This window comes from Saccopteryx leptura, chromosome 3, assembly GCF_036850995.1.
Source record: "Saccopteryx leptura isolate mSacLep1 chromosome 3, mSacLep1_pri_phased_curated, whole genome shotgun sequence".
NCBI lineage: Eukaryota > Metazoa > Chordata > Mammalia > Chiroptera > Emballonuridae > Saccopteryx > Saccopteryx leptura.
The window spans coordinates 33721244-33741513 of NC_089505.1; the positions used below are offsets into that span (position 1 = coordinate 33721244).

The 20270-nt window shown below is 37.4% G+C and overlaps 1 non-coding gene across 1 annotated transcript; it reads right to left on the reverse strand.

Annotated features, from left to right (window-relative positions):
* Positions 1–10554: 10554 nt before the first annotated feature.
* Positions 10555–10718, reverse strand: LOC136401742 (U1 spliceosomal RNA). The gene has a single exon (XR_010750743.1). It is a non-coding gene; the product is annotated as a U1 spliceosomal RNA (small nuclear RNA).
* Positions 10719–20270: the final 9552 nt, after the last annotated feature.

Below are 20270 nucleotides of genomic sequence, written 5' to 3' on the forward strand. Positions count from 1 at the left end.
CCTCAGATGCCATTAAGGAAGAGAAAATCGAATATCATGGATACAAAAGAAATAGAGGTAACACAGCTAGATGAGGAAAAATCTATGGAGAAAAAATTTAATATATTGGAAACCTTGGAGCTAAATGACAGAGAATTCAAGATAGAAATCCTAAAAATCCTCCGAGATATACAAGAAAACACAGAAAGGCAATTTAGGGAGCTCAGAAAACAACTCAATGAACACAAAGAATATATGTCCAAGGAAATTGAAACTATAAAAACAAATCAAACAGAGATGAAAAACTCAATTCACGAGCTGAAAAACGAAGTAACAAGCTTAGCTAATAGAACAGGTCAGATAGAAGAGAGGATTAGTGAAATAGAAGACAAGCAACTTGAGGCACAACAGAGAGAAGAAGAAAGAGACTCAAAAATTAAAAAAAATGAGATAGCCCTACAAGAATTATCTGACTCCATCAAAAAGAATAACATAAGAATAATAGGTATATCAGAGGGAGAAGAGAGAGAAAATGGAATGGAGAACATACTCAAACAAATAATAGATGAGAACTTCCCAAGCCTGTGGAAAGAACTAAAGCCTCAAGTTCAAGAAGCAAACAGAACTCCAAGTTTTCTTAACCCCAACAAACCTACTCCAAGGCATATCATAATGAAATTGACACAAACCAACAGCAAAGAAAAAATTCTCAAGGCAGCCAGGGAAAAGAAGAATACAACATATAAAGGAAGGCCCATTAGATTATCATCAGATTTCTCAGCAGAAACTCTACAAGCTAGAAGAGAGTGGACCCCAATATTTAAAGTCCTGAAAGAGAGGAACTTTCAGCCACGAATACTATACCCATCAAAGCTATCCTTCAAATATGAAGGAGAAATAAAAACATTCACAGATACAGAAAAGATGAGGGAATTTATCATCAGAAAACCCCCACTCCAGGAATTACTAAAGGGGGTTCTCCAATCAGATACAAAGAACAAAAAAAAAAACAGAGCCACAAGTAAAAGCTCCAAGAAGAACACAATAAAACCAAATTTAAACTGTGACAACAACAAAAAGAAAGAGGAGGAGAAGATGGAGATTAACAGTAGCAAAGGACGATGGAGTGCAAAAGTACTCACAAAATAGTTCGCTACAATGAACAGGGTAGGGACCCTTTTCATTACTCAAAGGTAACCACCATTGAAAAAACCACCACAGAAGCACATGAGATAAAAAAGATAGCAACAGAGGAAAGATGTATGGAATACAACCAAATAAAAACAAAAGATAGAAAAACAAAAGAGAAGGATCAAACAAGACACAAAACTAACAGAAAGCAAGATATAAAATGGCAATAGGGAACTCACAAGTATCAATAATTACACTAAATGTAAACGGATTAAACTCACCAATAAAAAGGCACAGAGTAGCAGAATGGATTAAAAAAGAAAATCCAACTGTATGCTGCCTACAGGAAACTCATCTAAGTAACAAAGATAAAAACAAATTCAAAGTGAAAGGCTGGAAAACAATACTCCAAGCAAATAACATCCAAAAAAAAGCAGGTGTAGCAATACTCATATCGGATAATGCTGACTACAAGACAGGAAAAGTACTCAGAGACAAAAATGGCCATTTCATAATGGCTAAGGGGACACTGAATCAAGAAGACATAACAATTCTTAATATATATGCTCCAAACCAAGGAGCACCAAAATATATAAGACAGCTACTTATTGATCTTAAAACAAAAACTGACAAAAATACAATCATACTTGGAGACCTCAATACACCGCTGACGGCTCTAGATCGGTCATCCAAACAGAGAATCAACAAAGACATAGTGGCCTTAAACAAAACACTAGAGCACCTGGATATGATAGACATCTACAGGACATTTCATCCCAAAGTGACTGAGTATACATTTTTCTCCAGTGTACATGGATCATTCTCAAGAATTGACCATATGTTGGGCCACAAAAACAACATCAGCAAATTCAGAAAAATTGAAGTTGTACCAAGCATATTTTCTGATCATAAAGCCTTGAAACTAGAATTCAACTGCAAAAAAGAGGAAAAAAATCCCACAAAAATGTGGAAACTAAACAACATACTTTTAAAAAATGAATGGGTCAAAGAAGAAATAAGTGCAGAGATCAAAAGATATATACATACTAATGAAAATGACAATACGACATATCAGAATCTATGGGATGCAGCAAAAGCAGTGATAAGAGGGAAGTTTATATCACTTCAGGCATATATGAACAAACAAGAGAGAGCCCAAGTGAACCATTTAACTTCCCACCTTAAGGAACTAGAAAAAGAAGAACAAAGACAACCCAAAACCAGCCGAAGAAAGGAGATAATAAAAATCAGAGCAGAAATAAATTAATTAGAGAACAGAAAAACTATAGAAAAAATTAATAGAACAAGGAGCTGGTTCTTTGAAAAGATCAACAAAATTGACAAACCCTTGGCAAGACTTACCAAGGAAAAAAGAGAAAGAACTCATATAAACAAAATCCAAAATGAAAGAGGAGAAATCACCACGGACACCGTAGATATACAAAGAATTATTGTAGAATACTATGAAAAACTTTATGCCACTAAATTCAACAACCTAGAAGAAATGGATAAATTCCTAGAAAAATACAACCTTCCTAGACTGAGTCAAGAAGAAGCAGAAAGCCTAAACAGACCTATCAGTAGAGAAGAAATAGAAAAAACCATTAAAAACCTCCCCAAAAATAAAAGTCCAGGCCCTGACGGCTATACCAGCGAATTTTATCAAACATTCAAAGAAGACTTGGTTCCTATTCTACTCAAAGTCTTCCAAAAAATTGAAGAAGAAGCAATACTTCCAAACACATTTTACGAAGCCAACATAACCCTCATACCAAAACCAGGCAAGGATGGCACAAAAAAAGAAAACTACAGACCAATATCTCTAATGAATACAGATGCTAAAATACTAAACAAAATACTAGCAAATCGAATACAACAACATATTAAAAAAATAATACATCATGATCAAGTGGGATTCATCCCAGAATCTCAAGGATGGTTCAACATACGTAAAACGGTTAATGTAATACACCATATCAACAAAACAAAGAACAAAAACCACATGATCTTATCAATAGACGCAGAAAAGGCTTTCGATAAAATACAACACAATTTTATGTTTAAGACTCTCAACAAAATGGGTATAGAAGGAAAATATCTCAACATGATAAAGGCCATATATGATAAACCATCAGCTAACATCATATTAAACGGCACTAAACTGAAGGCTTTCCCCCTTAAATCAGGAACAAGACAGGGTTGTCCACTCTCTCCACTCTTATTTAATGTGGTACTAGAGGTTCTAGCCAGAGCAATCAGACAAGACAAAGAAATAAAAGGCATCCATATCGGAAAAGAAGAAGTAAAGGTATCACTTTTTGCAGATGATACGATCCTATACATCGAAAACCCCAAAGAATCCACAAAAAGACTACTAGAAACAATAAGCCAATACAGTAAGGTCGCAGGATACAAAATTAACATACAGAAGTCAATAGCCTTTCTGTATGCCAACAATGAAACAACTGAGAAGGAACTCAAAAGAATAATCCCCTTCACGATTGCAACAAAAAAAATAAAATACTTAGGAATAAACATAACAAAGAATGTAAAGGACTTATATAATGAAAACTATAAACCATTGTTAAGGGAAATCGAAAAAGATATAATGAGATGGAAGAATATACCTTGTTCTTGGCTAGGAAGAATAAATATAATCAAGATGGCTATATTACCCAAAGCAATATACAAATTTAATGCAATTCCCATCAAACTTCCAATGACGTTTTTTAAAGAAATAGAGCAAAAAATCATCAGATTTATATGGAACTATAAAAAAACCCGAATAGCCAAAGCAATCCTAAAGAAAAAGAATGAAGCTGGGGGCATTTCAATACCTGACTTCAAACTCTATTATAGGGCCACGACAATCAAAACAGCATGGTATTGGCAGAAAAATAGACACTCAGACCAATGGAACAGAATAGAAAGTCCAGAAATAAAACCACATATATATAGTCAAATAATTTTTGATAAAGGGGCCAACAACACACAATGGAGAAAAGAAAGCCTCTTCAATAAATAGTGCTGGGAAAACTGGAAAGCCACATGCAAAAGAATGAAACTGGACTACAGTCTCTCCCCCTGTACAAAAATTAACTCAAAATGGATCAAAGATCTAAACATAAGACCTGAAACAATTAAGTACATAGAAGAAGACATAGGTACTCAACTCAGGGACCTGGGTTTTAAAGAGCATTTTATGAATTTGACTCCAATGGCAAGAGAAGTGAAGGCAAAAATTAATGAATGGGACTACATCAGACTAAGAAGTTTTTGCTCAGCAAGAGAAACTGATAACAAAATAAACAGAAAGCCAACTAAATGGGAAATGATTTTTTCAAACAACAGCTCAGATAAGGGCCTAATATCCAAAATATACAAAGAACTCATAAAACTCAACAACAAACAAACAATCCAATAAAAAAATGGGAAGAGGATATGAATAGACACTTCTCCCAGGAAGAAATACAAATGGCCAACAGATATATGAAAAGATGCTCATCTTCTTTAGCTATTAGAGAAATGCAAATCAAAACGGCAATGAGATACCACCTCACACCTGTTCGATTAGCTGTTATTAGCAAGTCAGGTAACAGCAAATGTTGGAGAGGCTGTGGAGAAAAAGGAACCCTCATACACTGTTGGTGGGAATGTAAAGTAGTACAACCATTATGGAAGAAAGTATGATGGTTCCTCAAAAAACTGAAAATAGAACTACCTTATGACCCAGCAATCCCTCTACTGGGTATATATCCCAAAAACTCAGAAACATTGATACGTAAAGACACATGCAGCCCCATGTTTATTGCAGCATTGTTCACAGTGGCCAGGACATGGAAACAACCAAAAAGCCCATCAATAGATGACTGGATAAAGAAGATGTGGCACATATACACTATGGAATACTACTCAGCCATAAGAAATGATGACATCGGAACATTTACAGCAAAATGGTGGGATCTTGATAACATGATACGAAGCGAAATAAGTAAATCAGAAAAAAACAGGAACTGTATTATTCCATACGTAGGTGGGACATAATAGTGAAACTAAGAGACATTTATAAGAGTGTGGTGGTTACGGGGGGGACGGGGGAATGGGAGAGGGATAGGGGGTGGGGAGGGGCACAAAGAAAACAAGATAGAAGGTGACAGAGGACAATCTGACTTTGGGTGGTGGGTATGCAACATAATTGAACGACAAAATAACCTGGACTTGTTATCTTTGAATATATGTATCCTGATTTATTGATGTCACCCCATTAAAAAAATAAAATTATATATAAAAAAAAAAAAAGAACATTCACCATCATGCTCTTTAGTCACACTTTAAATTTAGATATGTTGTATTTAAATCTCAGTGATAGAAAGATTTCATCTTACACTGACACCATCACAACCCACACACAAAAGAGGACATTGGATATCACTTACAATAATTAACACTTATGACATTTTGGTTTATTTTCTTTGGTTATTTTCCTGGATATCTAGATACATATGTGTATAACTTGAGTTTTCTCAAGCCACCTCAGTGCGGAGTTAAAGATAAGAAAGATCATTTCAGCAGCATTACCTCTGCTTTGCTGCCTTATGAAAGTGCAGGACCTCAGCCCCCTGGAAAATCTTTCCCTATTCCCAATGTGTTTCCATTGATCCTTTCTTTTTCTTTTCTTTTTAGTGAGAGGAGGGGAGACAGTGAGAGAGACTTCCACACATGCCCATTCCGGGATCCACCGAGCAAGCCACCTACCTACCTGGGAATGCTCTGCCTATCTTGGACCATTGCTTGGCAACTGAGCTATTTTTAGCACCTGAGGCTAGGCTCCATGGAGCTATACCAAGCACCGGGGGCCAATTTGCTTGAACCAATCAAGCCCAATGGAGCCATGGCTATGGGAGGAGAAGAGAGAGAGAGAGGGAGGGAGAGAGAAAGGGGAGGGGAAGGGATAAAGAAGCAGATGATTGCTTTTTCTGTGTGCTCTGACTGGGAATTGAACCCAGGACATCCACACTTCAGGCTGATGCTCTCCCACTGAGCCAGTCAGCCAGGACTGAGTTTCTATTGTTTCTGATGGGTGTCATATGGATACCCAGGCACCAGTCCAGGCAGCTTCCATATGGCAGGCCCAAGACCCCAGTACTATTTCTGCAGGGGTTGCTGCTGCCTTTGCTCTCAAGAACTTCTCCCAAGAACTGAAGCCTCAAAGATCTGAGCAGGGAGCAGGCTACACAGAACAGTAGCATAGAAAGCCTCCCTTCAGGATTTGTTACCTCCTGCTATGAGCAGTCTAAGAACAGTGCCACTGGTCATCCACATTGTGCAAGGCTTTTACTTAAGCAACTCTTTCTACCTTTGTATAGAGTCCTCTGTCTCCTCAAAGCAGCTCCATGTCCATGGAGACTGAGCAGGGCAGACGCGCGAGGGCAGCAATTGGACTCGGAATTGGTTTAGTCTCTCATCCTAAGTCTTCGTCTCATAGTCAAATCTGTTTTCTACAACTCCCCTTTTGTTCATAGTGAGTTATTTTCTGGGAGGTTCCTTCATTCCCCCAAGCAAACTGACAGAAACCCAGAAGGCCCTCTATCAGTTCCTCAGGCCTGTCCGGGCTTGCTGACATCTCAGAAGGTGACACACAATCTCAAACTGATAGGGCTCTCCCAGCACATTCACACTCGCATTCTGTGTTTTAGAAAAGCGGGACCATGCTACAATGCACAGTCTTTATACTGCTTTTTAAAACTGAACACAACTCATGCATATTTTCCATGTCATTAAAAATGAATTTTCATTACTACAAAAAACTCGGTTTTACGAACATGTCATCACATATTTAACTAGATTCTTATTGTTAGACATGGTAGTTTCCAGATAATAAAAAAAAACCTAAGTTTGTGTTTCTCTCTGGTTATTTCAATAAAACAAACACTAGAAGTGTATTACTTTGTCTCAATTTGTACGTTAAGTTGGTTTCCAGAAAATTTGAAGTCCTTTTACTTTCTAGCAATGTACAGTGTGAATTCACTATGCCTTAGCTAACACTGGTTATTATGTTTTAATTGTTTTGAATTTGATAGAAAAAAATGTTGTATCACCTTAATTTATATTTCTTCTAGTAAAAATAGGTTTGAATATTTTTCCCAATAGCTATTAGTCAGCTTTATTTTATCTTTTGTTAAAAACATGTGTTTTTTTTAATTTCAATAACATTGTAGACAGAACAGTTAAAACATTTTAAATATGAAGAGAGAAGAAAAATGTGCTAAATCAATAAAGAATAGTATTTCAATCACCACTTTATGCTCCACCCAGTTTAAGAAATAAAATATTAGTGGTAGAGCTGATGTCCCCATGGACCCCTCCCTGGTCACATCCTTCTCCTCTGCTACCACAGGTAAACATACACACATGCACAAAGTTCATGCATTCAGGTATCCATGGGAACATGTTTTAAATATTATCATTTTCATAAGTATTAGTATATTTCATATAGTCTTCTTTTTATGGAATATTTTAAACATTACACAAAAGTTGATAGAATAAAGTGCTCCTCATGTGTCTTTAAAAATTATTAACTCATGGCCAATCTTATTGAGTTATAACTCCCAATCGATCCGCCCTACTATCCTTGTGTTATTTTGAAGCAAATCTCAGATATCATACCATTTTATCTGTAAATGTCTCAGAACATATCTTTAAAAAGTAAAAATCCTTTTGAAAAAAACGCACAGTACTATTAATTATACCTGAAAGATGAACAATAATATTTTTCAACAAATACCATATTCCAATTTCTGGTTGTCTTATACATTTTATTGTTTTTTAAGGTTTAATTATTGAAATCAAGATCCAAATAAGGTCCATATATTGTACTAGTGCCATATTATTTATTCATTTTATATTGATGTCTTCATCCTTATTATTGATTTTAAGAATTGTTTATATGGTATACCCATTCCTTGTGCACTTTTAAAAATACTATTGTGCCATCTCCCTTTATATTTTCTGATGTTTTTAATTTGTAGAAGTTATTTTTAAAATTTTGAACATAAGCTCAACTTCTTCCTTCTTGAGATGTTCTCTTGAGAAGACCTCTTTCTCTCCAATGTTCAATATCTACTGGGGTTTGTGCTGATATTTTAATAGTTTTGTTTTTGCATTAAACTTAGAACTGTATATGTTATATTATAAATTACTGCTCCATCAGAATTACTTCCAAAATAGCTTACTTGTATTTCAGATGAAAAAAAACTGAATTTTAAAAAGAAAAAAAATTTTTTTTGTATTTTTCTGAAGCTGGAAATGGGAGAGACAGTCAGACTCCAGCATGCGCCCGACAGGGATCCACCTGGCACGCCCACCAGGGGTGACGCTCTGCCCACTGGGGGCGATGCTCTGCCCCTCCGGGGCATCGCTCTTTTGCGACCAGAGCCACTCTAGCGCCTGGGGCAGAAGCCAAGGAGCCATCCCCAGCGCCCGGGCCACCTTCGCTCTAATGGAGCCTCGCTGCGGGACGGGAAGAGAGAGACAGAGAGGAAAGAGAGGGGGAGGGGTGGAGAAGCAGATGGGTGCTTCTCCTGTGTGCCCTGGCTGGGAATCAAACCGGGACTTCTGCACGCCAGGCCGACGCTCTACCACTGAGCCAACCAACCAGGGCTAAAAAGAAAATTTTTTACACAGCCAAATAAAGCCTAAAATTCAAACTTTATTCCTCTTAAGCCAAGTCCATTACTCTTACTTCCTCTCATTTTTCTTTCCAAATCATAAAGAAATGGGTGGGAAGCTCAATGATCTGAAAAATTCCCAGTTATAGTGATCATAGTGATCTCAAAAACCATTTGCCTAAGGTGAATCTCAAATATTCCAGGTCAGAAAAAAAAAAAAAGGTAATTTTCCAAGACAAGTACATAGTTTTTCTCCAGAAAACTGAAGGAATATTATTACTGTGTTTTAAATAGATGTTTATAACAGAGCCAAATATAAAACACATAACTTAAAAAAAAAAAGCTTTGTTCTAGCCTTCAGTAAAAAAACCCAAGAGCCTCTCAAAAACCTGGTTAATAATAACTTACCTTATTCAATGCTCACAGTGTATCAACTGCTATTCTAAGGGCTTTCTGTGCACTAACTCATCCAAGTTTCACAGCAACTCTAGGATGTAGGTTCTTTCTTTAAAACCTCCAAAATTACAAATAAGGAAAAAGAGGCATAGAGAAAGTCATGTAACTTATGCCAGGTTTAGAAACAGATTGTAACTGAGAGAACTGGGATTTGAACTTTCATGGCCTGTTTTTGCAGTCTGCACAATCTGCTTCTTATAGTCATTGTAATATATGGCCCCAAGGCAGTGGTCACAGGTCCTAATCTGGCAGAAATAGGCTTTGGAGCAATCTTGAGCTCTCTGTGCCTGGCAGATGTATTTAGTGGGATCAGGCCAGGAGGACATATTCTGATTTCAAACAACTCTATGTTTTCCAGCTGCCTATCTGCACACACCCATGCTTCCCTCTTAGAATTAATTATGTTAAAAAAAAAAATTCAAGGACACACTACAACAAGCTCTATAGGAAATCAGATCTCTAAAGAAAACAATCAGAATATAGAAACTATTAGCTACAAAAGTAGATAAATGAGAGCAAGAGCAAAATGAGAGAGAGAGAGAGAGAGAGAGAGCTAGTGACCATGAAGCTGGCAGCTTTATTATGACACTAAGGAGCAAGGCTTACTATAGGCAATGAACTATATTGGTTTACAGTTTTAATTTTATTTTGATCAAAAGCAGATATTTTGCTCAAACAATTTCCAGCCACAGCCCTCTTGGCTGAAAGACCCAATGGCTGGCTACTCACGTACTGTTGAATGTCTGGGTATGTTTGGACAACTGAATGCAATAGGAAAAAAGTCACAAGTCAGCCTTTTTTGGTCCTGTATCAGCAGAAGAAATAAGCTTACATAATGAGCCCATGAGATCGATAGGAAGAGCCCAAGTCATCAGGCTGCAGCAGGAAACCCCATTCTGCATTTTCCATCCACTGAGCCGGTAAACTTAAAAAAAAAAATTGCGGGGAGATTGTTCTTCAAGAGGAGAGAAAAAGCAGTTATACTTTGTAGAACTTTGTAACCACTGATGCCAGGTGGTACCCACTGAATTTCAAACTTGGACTCTGTTGTACATTTTCAGAAGGGACCCTCTTCCCTCTAAAGCCTGTGGCTGAACTGTCCAGAGGAAACTGTGGCTGCCCGTAGCCATAGAGACCGGGATCCATTTAAGCAACAAATTCCAACCTGCCATTTCATATCGAAGTAGCAAAGCAGTTTCAACACTGGGACCTCTGTGAATCTGTGAACAAATACGCAGCAGCTTATAGCTAAATATAAAGTGAAAGGGAGGGGAGAGTTCTGGCATCGGATAGCATCTTATTTTATTATTATTTTTTTAGTTAGGGGAGAGCATGAACACAGTCCTTCACTACCACAAATTATGTTGTTGAGTTTCCCACATTTGGGGAACTCGCAGGGGTCAGCCCACTCAGAGTGCAACGGGTGAGCTTTGCCCTGGGAAAATCACCTTCATCATCATGGTGTCTCCCATGCCAGGTTAATATTACATCTTAGTGTTTTTATTACTGTTTTGGGAAACTTGAGGAAGCCACTTACTTCTCTGGGTCTTGGATCCTTAAAACACAAGCAAATTAGTTTTGTGAGACATTATTCATGGATGGAGAATAATCAAAGGAATAAAAGGGTAATCTTTCAGCACTTAATGCCAAGCTTTTGTGTTCTGCTGCCCGAGGAGAAATAACTTTCTTGTGTTTTAGAAACCTTCTTAGATATATTGTCACTCAGATCTTTCATAAGACGTAGTTGGTTTTGCCCTAGGTGGGGGAGGTGAGCTGGGTGGGAAAGAGAGGGTTCTAATACTTGGATATGAAGGTGGTGGTTGGGGGCATGACTCAACCCTGCGGCAGAGCTGAAGTCCCAATGGCTGAGGAGCTAGAGGAATAGTGAGACGCTAATACGGCACAGACCAGTGTTCTGCCACTGCGTGACACTCCAACTGGTCAGCCTGTGGAGTCCTAGGACTGAGCACGAAGGGCAGCTGCCATGAGGACCGAAGCAAGCAACACAGTGGTTAGGGGCAGTGGAGAGGGAGAGGGTGCCGACAGCATCCACATGGTCGGTGAACACCATAGAAGTTCTTCAAGTGGTTTTTAAATCAGATATTAACCAGGGTTTTCCAGAGAGACAGAATGGATGTCAAGGGAATCAAACTTTTGTCACTTTAAAACTTTTGAGGTATTGATTTTAAGCTATTTATTAAGAAACAAGATTCAGAAGCAGCCTTTGACCCTCTCCCCTTTCCAGGCCAAGCAATTAAGACACAGAAACCTATTTCCAGAAGGAGATCTTATGACATCACCTTAACTGGATTTGAATTCATTATGGTAAACAAGAGGGCTTCAAGCACATGCTTGTTAGCTAGACACCCGCTGTGTCCCATTGTTTGAGTCACCTAGCAAGAATTTTCCTGCCATGTATGTTCAGCTCTTCCTCAACTACTTCTTCAACTGTGTTTTAGAAACCTTCTTAAATATATCTTCACTCAGATCTTTGATGAGGCACAGCTGGCTTTGCCCCGAGGTGTGGGAGGTGTGGTGGGGGGAAGGAAGGCACTGGTTCTAATACTTGGACATGAAGGTGATGGTTGGGGAAGGGCAGAGCTGGGTTCAAGAGATAAATCAGCCCATCTCACTTCTGAAACCTAGTATTCCATTCCCTCTTTCTCCTTTGCCCCAAAATGTTGTGTATACCCAATGTTGCCTCACTGTCTTAGAATTTTCATGCCTATGTGAATTTCCCATGTGCATGTATTAAAAACTTCATTTTCTCCAGTTACTCTTCCTGTTCATTTGATGCTTAGCCCAGCATGAAGAACTCAGATGGTGAGAGAAAAGGTATTAATATTTTTTTAGCTCCCACAAATACATGCATGCTCATATGATTATAGGCTGGTAAACTGGAAGTTTGCAGAGCAAGCTGGCAGCCTGAAATTCTGGGAAGAGTTGGGGTGGCAACCGGAGGAAGTCTTCAGGCTGGAAAGTCAAGCGGGAAAACCTCGGGTTTTCCTCTAATAGCCTTCTACTATTTGGATGAGGCCCATCCACATTTTGGAGAATAATCTGCTTTACTCAAAGTCTATTGATTTAAATATTAATCACATCTAAAAATAATACCTTCACAGCAACATCCAGACACTGGTGCTTAATCAAACAACTGGGCACCATAACTTCACTAATCTGAGAAATTAACTAACCTAAGGACCTTAATGGAGGTCAGAAGAACTTCCCTAGAGTTTCCTGGACTGTGTATGGGCCTGAGTCGAGGAAGGAGCCACCACTCCAAACAACAAATAATATCATATATATATACATACATATATACATACATATATACATACATATATACATACATATATATATGTATATTAGTGAGAGGGACATATATATAGAGAGAGAGACAGAGAAGTGGACAAAGAGAGGGACAGACAGACAGGAAGGTAGAGTGATGAGAAGCATCAATTCTTCGTTGCAGCGCTTTAGTTGTTTGTTGACTGCTTCTCATGTGTGCCTTGATGTGGGGGCTCCGGCAGAGCCAGTGACCCTGGGCTCAAACTGGTGAGCCTGCACTCAAGCCAGATGAGCCCACACTCAAGCCGGCGACCTCGGAGTTCAGATCTGAGTCTTCTGCACACAGGCCAACGACACTCTATCTGCTGTGCCACTGCCTGGTCAGGTAAGAATAGATTTTCAACAATTCTAACCAGTTGAGGGCTTAGCAAGAGTTTATTTGACTTGGAAACATTGAGATATTTTTTTCTTATGTTCAAGAGTCGTGGAAAAAATCTATAACAATTATACATATTAAATGGAACTAAAAGTTCTTCAGGGTAATTTTCATTTGTAGACAGCCCATGATTTCATGATGTTATGCTGCTTTGACAAGTCTGTCCTGAAACTTCATGGCTAGTTTTTCTGTTTTCAGCAGTGATGTCTTTTGGTTAAATTGGAATAGGTATTTTTAAAAATACCTATTTTCAAAAAAAATAGTTGCTCTTTTTTCCCAGGTACAGTCATTCTAAACAAAGATTAGTGAAAACCAGTAATTAAAATAATTTAAAATCTTTATTGGTAATTATTTACTTAATATGGAGTGAATATATTCAATTTTATCAACTAGGAAAACTGAAAATATTCCAGATTTCTTATAATACTGAAAGAAAATTACTGCACATATCAATTAAAATTTTATTCATAAGAATATTTTTTTTTTGCCCTGGCTGGTTTGCTCAGTGGTAGAGCATTGGCCTGGCATGCAGAAGTCCCAGGTTCAATTCCCGGCCAGGGCACACAGGAGAAGCGCCCATCTGCTTCTCCACCCATCCCCCTCTCCTTCCTCTCTGTCTCTCTCTTCCCCTCCTGCAGTCAAGGCTCCATTGGAGCAAAGATGGCCCAGGCGCTGGGGATGGCTCTGTGGCCTCTGCCTCAGGCACTAGAATGGCTATGGTCGCGACAGAGCGACGCCCCGGATGGGCAGAGCATCGCCCCCTGGTGGGTGTGCTGGGTGGATCCCGGTCAGGCGCATGCGGGAGTCTGTCTGGCTGTCTCCCCGTTTCCAGCTTCGGAAAAGTACAAAAACAAAACAAAACAAAACAAACAAACAACAATATATATATATATAATATATATTATATATATTATATATATATATATATTATATATATCTTTTTACAAACATTCTAAGTAAGGTCTTATCTATATAATGAGATGTGGCAATAATCCATTAATCACCATTCCAAGGTAATAGTAACCTTTATATTATTCTTTAAAACCAGATTTAAGCACAAACTTCTAACTCACAAGTTTATGTGTACAGTTCAAATTACAGAACAGTAAGAAAACACAAATTGCAACAAAAACCAACAAAAATGTTTTTGCCAAGGTCAACCTGTCACCCACAGTAGGCATATAAACAGAATAATCACTGTCAAGTAAAATAACATCTATTTACTTATAGTAAGATGTTGGTGAACAAATAGATTAACATCAAAGTGTATTTTAGAAAGGTCATTGTGATCACCACTATTTAGCTATTAGTTTAAAAAGCCCGTGGTTATTATGTTGTTTGAACAAAATAGAAAGAACCATTTTACCTGTCTCTGGAAAAAAAAACAATTGTATTCCAGGAAACCAGTGGCGTGCCAATTTATAGTTCTTCTTAACTCTGATGTTTATTTTTAAAACAACAAACAAACAAGCCTTATACATGAACCTACCTACTCTGCCTACCTACACCCCTTTCCCCCCACAGAGTATAAACAACATCTTCTCCTTTGCAAAGGCCAGAAAGGCTAATAAAGTTTACAACATAATCAGAAAGGTGATATGAGCTTTAGTTTATTACTCTAATAAGTGACACAAAGCAAAGAGGAAGGGATGAAGCTATTCAAGCTATGTCCTAAAGTGCTAATGTAAGTAGTGATGTTTATGTGAGTTGTTGGACAGGGTGACAATTTCTGCCATTGTCAAGTATAGTCAGATTTCTTTTCACTTGTCTTTGTGTAAGTGATGATTGGAAGAAAAGCATTAACAAAGCAAACAGCCTGAGCAAGTTCATGGAAAGAGCATTCAAGGAGCGGTCAGCCTGGTCTCAGTCTTAATCATATCACTATCTGTATAAACCTGCACCATATTCTCCAGGGGTCCTGTTACTGAATTTCTGCATATTTTGGTTTGTGTATAAAATAATATTCATGTATTCATTTAACCAATGTTTATGGAATGCTTACTGTGATTGAGGCAATGTGGTGCACTTTGGATCCAAACAGCACATACTTGTACTCAGAAGCAGTGATTTAAACAATGGCCACACAGGTTTGACTATGGAACAATAGAGGAAATTCAGAGTGACATGAGAGCATAACAACGGTGCCTAATTCAGTCCTTATTTCGCTCATCAAGTTATTTACTTGTTTTGATCATCCTCTTTAGTTCGGTATAAACAGATTTAAAGAAAAGAGGCTAAAAATGGTGGAAGAGTGCGTATGTGTACATTCTTTCTCAATTCGTTCTTTTTAGGAAATGACAGAAAAGATTTTGTTTGTTGCTCAAGAATAAATCTATATCAGTGATGGAAAATGAGAAAGGATGCCCAGAACATCAAAGTTTCTAGGAATTTAAATAGAAACAAAAAGGAATCAAGTTGATGAAGAAACAAGGTTAGAGAAAACCTCAGGCTAAAACAGGGAAGAGAAATTTTATAGTGTTGAAGGAATTTCAGTGATTTTTTTTAAGCTTAGAGTCAACACATTCTTGAAATACCTAGGCCAGTTGGGCACCTTCTTTCTTTCTCCCTTCCCACTTGCTCTGAATGGTAGGGATTAGCAGTGTTTGTCCCTGGACACCATCAGAAAAACACTCTCCGAAGAGTGAGTAATCTACCACAGGAGGATGAGGGCTCATCAGAGAATTACCCTGACTTGGAGAAGCCAGGCAGAGCTGAGGAGGACTCCTTGGCACTCTACCACAGATACACAGGGAAGAAAAAAAGGATCCATCCCAAATTTTGGCAACAGAATGGAGGAGGTCGCCAGCCCTCCTGATTTCTTCCTGCCTGGAATAAAACATGGCAGTCGGAATGACCTGCCAACTTCACATAGTACACAGGTAAGTTTCCCTTTTGGGGAATGCGCTTATTGGGGAAGTAAAGCAACACAATTTAGAGGAGACCTTAGCCAGCTTCTTAGGTACTAGTTAACAAATCTTTGTCAGGTCTAAATAAGAAAAAAGTGAAAAGACAAAATTGCCAACATAAAAAAAAGGAAGTCTATCTTATACATATGTGGATGAAAAGGAGGTTTTTTAAAAAATACAAATGGTTGTGTTTGACTGAAGAACAAATAGACAATCTGGATAGAGCAATAACCATAGAAGAGATCAGGAATCAATGACAATATTAGAAAGGTAGTAGTCACAGGTGAGTTTTTCTAATTCTTCTATAGAAATTTTCCCATATTTGTCTCTACATTCAATATAATTTCATTAAAAATTCCTATAGAACATTGCAAGAAAGTTGGAAAGAAATTCAAAAGGATACCTAATAAAACTTGATTAGAAAATATTTAAGTTTTTCTGAAAGAGGAAAAGTAAAAGAACATCAGGAAAAGTTGAGGAAAACAAAATAACAATTATATTTTAAAACATAATATAGAGGTACAGTAACAAAAACAGTATAGCATTGTAAAAAGACTAGAAAAAGATTAAGATCTAGAAAAAGACCATTATATATGAAAATTCAACTTAAGGGAAAGGAATATTTTCAAGCCATGGGTATATATTAATAAATTTCATAACTGAGGACAATTGGCTATTCATTTAGAAAAATATAAAGTTACCTTTTAACTTACATCATAGACACAAATAATTCTAAATTGTTTCCTAATTTAAACCTTTAAAGATATATCAATATATTTACAAATTTTTTTATAGTCTTGGTGTGGTAAAGAACTTGCACAAAAAATACACAATATCTATAAACCATAAAAGAGAAGAATAAAAGAACTGACTACTTAAAAACTTAAATCTTTATATAATATAATCACCATGAACAAAGTTAAATCTGGAAAATATTTGCAAGATATATGACAGATAAATAAATTGTTCTTACAAATTAATTTTTAAAAATATGGCAAAAATAATCCAAGAGAAATAAAAAGAATATATATGAATAAACAATCTAAAGAAGAAATATAAATGATAAATGAACATATAAGGAGATGCCAGTTCTCACCAGGAAACACAAATTATAACAAGAAAATGAAGTTACTCTTTTTTTTTACTGGCTAAAATTACAAAGGATTATTGCTATCCATCCAGGTTGACAAAGTTGTGAGGAAATGGACACTCTCATATGCTGTTGGTGGGAATAAAATTATTATAGCTTTTTCTGGAGGACCTTTTTGTAAAACTGATTTTTGTGTGTGTGTGTGGCAGAGACAGAGAGGGACAGAGAGAGGGACAGACAGGCATTGACAGACAGGAAGGGAGAGAGATGAGAAGCATCAATTCTTTGTTGTAGCACCTTAGTTGTTCATTGATTGCTTTCTCATATATGCCTTGACTGGGGGGGCTACAGCAGAGTGCGTGACCCCTTGCTCAAGCCAGCAACCTTGGGCTCAAGTTGGTGAGCCCTGGTCAAACCAGATGAGCCCACACTCAAGCCGGTGACCTCGGGGTTTCGAACCTGGGTTCTCCATATCCCAGTCTGACACTCTATTCACTGTGCCACCGCCTGGTCAGGCAAAACTAATTTTTTTTTTTGATAAGAAGAAATATTCTCATATGAGCTTAAAGAAATATGTGTAGATGTATTCATCATAATATATTAAATAGTAAAAATTTAAAAACAATAAATATCAACCCACAGAGGAATAGTTCAGCTATAATACATCTATAACATAGAATGCTATGCAGAACTTATTAAGTCTACATGTATTGATAAGAAACCATCGGCAACAAATATCTAAATTCAAAAGAACAAAGTACTGTTTAATTTTTATACTTTGATCCCAATTATGTTAAAGTAAAAAATCCCAAATTATATACTTTATATAAAACTATATATATAAACACATAGAAATATATCCAGAAGGATACATAACACATTGGTATTGATAATTTTGAAAAAGCAAGTTAGATTGGTATAGAAAGAGGATGTTGAAAGAAAAGTCTGCTTTTCTTTTACTGTGCATATATGTATTTTTAAATTATGTTTGTTAAGTAATGTACTTTTATTTATTTAGTTATTTATTTTTTTACTTAGAGTCAGGGAGGCAGAGAGACTCTTCTTGTATGTGCCCAGACTGGATCCACTCAGCAAGCTTCCTACAGGGCAATGCTCTGCCCATCTGGTGCCGTCGCTCTGTTGCTCAGCAAGTGAGCTATTTCAGAACCTGAAGTGAGGCTATGGAGCCATCCTCAGTGCCCAGGGCCAACTTGCTTGAATTAAGCCATAGCTGTGATAAGGGAAGAGAGAGACACAGAGATAGAGAGAGAAACAGAGAGAGAAAGAGAAGAGGGAGAGTGGAAAAGCAGATGGTCGCTTTTTCTGTGTACCCTGACTGGGGATCAAACCCGGGACTTCCACGCATGGGGCGATACTATACTGCTGAACCAACCGGCCAGGCCAAGTAATGTACTTTTAAATAATGAGTATAATTCAAGTTGCAAGAGCAATATGTACAAACTATAACCTTAGTGAAGTAAAAAAAAATAATTTAGGAGTATGTGAAACAGAACTTTGACATTTTCATCCACATGATCTGTATTAGTAGATTGTTTTATGGTAAAATATATTATGCATTATTTGTGTAACTTTAAATATTAAGTCATTAAAAATATGCAACTTTAATATGGAAGACATATTTTTTTAAGGGACAACAAAAACAAATTACCAAACAATATTTACAGTAAGCTCCCCCAAAGAAAACGTTCTGGAAGTTTATATACTAGAAACAAAGAAAATGTATGTGTATCTTACTAAGATAATTCTCCAAAAAGAACAAAAATAGTGAGAAGAAAACCATTCTTGAACCTACTGTTTAAGTTAGCTGGCTGCATGGGAAAATGTCATAAGCATCAGCTGGCTGCTGCCCAGTCATCAGGGGGGACTCAGAGCACCCGGGTTTTCCCAAGGTGACTCTGCACTCTGGTCATAGCAGATGGGCACAGAATTGGGCACCTGAGTCAAGCTGAGACAATTCCCTGGGGTCTTTGTTCATCCGACTGTAACAGAATATTTCAGGCTTGCTGGCTTAAACAAGAAACAATTTCTCAGTTTGGAGGCTTGGAAGCAAATCTAGTGTCAAGAGAGGTCCTGCTTCTGGGTCTGCATGTGCCCGTCTTCTCATTGTATCCTCACATGGTGGTGAGCAAAGAGAAGAGGCTAGCTCTCTAGCGTCTGTTCTTATAAGGGCACTAATCCCATATGAGGGCTCCACCCTCATGACCTAATCATTTCCTAAAAGACACATCTCTGAATACTATCACACTGGAGTTTATCGTTTTAACATATTAATTGCAGAGGGACACACATTCAGTCCATAGAATCTAATAAATGGGAATGACAGAGTATCCGTTTCCCCATGTGGCTGGACCTTTATGTATCTTCTTGTGAGTCTTGGCACTGTGGTCGTCATCCATCTTCTGTCATGTGGACTAAAGCACAGAGAGAACTGCTGGGCAGAGAAAGAAGCACGAATCAAGTGGCAGAGAGATGCTGAAACGAGACTTCTGAAAGAAAAGAGCTTCCTAGATTTTCTGAAATCTTTGTAAGTCTGGTTTACAAAGTTCCTGGTCCTCAATTGCATTTGTCCTGTTGGGTGAAAGCCTTCTCTAACCTACTGTAAATTTCTCTTCTACACTGACACTTGCAACCGAGAGGCAATGTCAGCATTGCCCTGTCTGACCATGAGATATATTCTGGTAAATTGGATTTGTCAGACTTAATGGCCCCTGTGCTATAGCTATCCTATATGGATATAATCTGCTATTTGATACTATTTCAAAGTTAAAACAGTGAAATTATGGGTATATTTAAAGTGATTGTCCACTTTCTGACTATCATGTGCTAAAGTAGCAAACAATGTTTAAAAGTTTACACTATACACTTCCTGGGAAATTACTTCAAATGCCAAAAGGTAAGGCAACACACCTCCCCCAATTCTCTTTCAGAAGTTAGTTGTTTTAGAATTTAATTCTTACAAGAGTTCTCAATTATTCTATTTTAAATTTCCCTTATTTATTAATTTTAGAGAGAAAGGAAAGAAAAGAAAGAGAGAAACATATTTGTTTTCCACTTATTTTTGAATTCATTGGCATTTTCTTGTGTGCGCCCTGACTGGGGATCAAACTTGCAACCTTGGTGTATCTAACCAACTGGGCTACCTGGCCAGGGCACGATTACTCTATTTTAGACACAAAAAATGTGTCTCGTGAGGGATAGTCTGAAACATCCTCAGTCAAGTTTGGATGCTTATAGAACTCACCTGATAAAATCACAAAAAAGGATAAAAAAATTTAACATTGTTTTAATTTTTTTTT